Genomic DNA, 1,983 nt, shown 5'->3' on the forward strand with positions numbered 1-1,983 from the left:
GTTGTATAAAAGCCAAAACGAAGAAGGGGGAAAAATCAATATTAAATAAGAATCGATAATTTCGTAGAGAACAATAATATACGCAATACTTAATAAGAATGAAACGTAATCGATCATTTTTTTTTTTTTTTTTTTTTTTTAAAGTAAAGGACTTACCGGTTTGTATTACGTTCAAGTTCAATCGTTTGCAAAAGCAGGGTCCTTTAAAAGCGGCGTCTTTTACACGTGTGCATTTTTATTTTATTTTATTTTTTTTTTACGCGTACGTGCTACCGTACAAATGTATTTCACGTCTCTGGCTTCTTAGAGATGAAAAGTAAAATCTTATTCGGTTCAGCCTTCTCGTAGCTCGATTGTTGATTTTTGTTTTGTTTTGTTTTTTTTTTTGGGTTCTTTTTGTTGTTTTTTTTTTAACCATATCACCCCTCCAACTCCATTCACCGTCCTCTTTTTTCTTCTCTCTCCCCCTCTCTCCCTCTCTCTAGCATTTCCTTATATCGGAGTTATCGACGTTGGATAGCTGTATTACGATTACCAGTTCTCTTATTTTTCGTCGCCTGCTCCTCCTTCTCTTCCTCCTCCTCTTGTCACGCTCCGCCGTTCAATGTGCACGAAACCCTAACTCCTCGTCCTCTCTCTCTCTCTTTTTCACTCACTCTCCTTCCATTTTTCTTTCTCTCTTCTCTCCGTTCTTTCTTTTCCCTTCGCCCACAGTGCGTAATTCGGAGTTACTACGACGAATCGTGAAATACTACTACAGAACATCCAGTTCCAATCTGCCCTCCTCCACCCCTCTCCCACTGCTTCTCCTTATGTATCCCAATCGCACTCCTGCCCCGTCTCAATGCTCATCCTTTTACTACTACTCGTCCTACTCCTCCTCGCCCCCCTCCCTTTTGCACCTCCCCCCCCCCATCATGACCACGCGTTACACATTACTAAAAACTACATGAAAACCAGTCCTATAGAGGAAGGAGGCAAAGGTAGAGGAAAGCCGAAATATCAATCAGTAATAGTGAAAGAGATAGGTAGATAGATGGTAAGAGATAGATAGATAGATAGATAGATATGTGCATACGGAGAGATAGATAGATAGATAGATAGATAGATAGGTAGATAGATAGATAGATAGATAGATAGATGTAAGAGGAAGAGGGAAAGAAAGAAAGAAAACGAGCATAGACTTCAAAACTAGAAAAAGTGGTAGAGAGATTTAGATAGATAGATAGATAGATAGATAGATAGATAGATGTAAGAGAAAGAAGGAAAGAAAGAAAGAACACGAGCATAGACTTCAAAACTAGAAAAAGTGGTAGAGAGATTTAGATAGATAGATAGATAGATGTAAGAAAAAGAAGGAAAGAAAGAAAGAACACGAGCATAGACTTTAAAAATAGAAAAAGTGATAGAGAGATTTAGATGGATAGATAGATGGATAGATAGATGTAAGAGAAAGGAGGAAAGAAAGAAAGAAAACGAGCATAGACTTCAAAACTAGAAAAAGTGGTAGAGATATTAAGATAGATAGATAGATAGATAGAAAGATAGATATGAGAATATATGTTGACGTTTCTGAACTTTTTAAATGAGGATTGGTAAATTCATATTATTTGGATTCATCGGACTACTGTTCTCATTTTGAGTGTGATTTTCGCAACGTTTCGATCGATGTAACCTCCGATCTTCTTCAGGTGTATCTTGTCGGACTCGGAAATATTTCTGTCGAACTCGGGAATTGGGACGGAATTTCGAGCGGTCACTTTAATTTACTTCACGGGGGTAGAAGCTTTCACAACCACCGATTGTTTATGGCTGATAATAAACTTCAATGCACTTCGTTTCAACTCTTAGGCGTAATATTCACAGGTAACATGAATTGGTACAAATACATTGGGGTTATTACCAAAGCTGCTGCGAATATAATGGACGTTCTCAACCGAGCTAGAATGTCACTCATACCTGAGCTTATCCTGTGCCTCTACA

The 1,983-nt window shown here is 38.0% G+C and overlaps 1 protein-coding gene across 1 annotated transcript in view; it reads right to left on the reverse strand.

Annotated features, from left to right (window-relative positions):
• Nucleotides 1-573, reverse strand: part of LOC145279940 (uncharacterized) — a 149,538-nt gene extending 148,965 nt beyond the window's left edge. The window contains exon 1 of the mRNA XM_080131527.1: nt 157-573. The gene's annotated coding sequence lies outside the window, so the exon portion shown is untranslated. The remainder of the gene's footprint in view (nt 1-156) is intronic.
• Nucleotides 574-1,983: the final 1,410 nt, after the last annotated feature.

Source organism: Euprymna scolopes, chromosome 7 (assembly GCF_053919585.1).
Source record: "Euprymna scolopes isolate OS-2025 chromosome 7, ASM5391958v1, whole genome shotgun sequence".
Lineage (NCBI taxonomy): Eukaryota > Metazoa > Mollusca > Cephalopoda > Sepiida > Sepiolidae > Euprymna > Euprymna scolopes.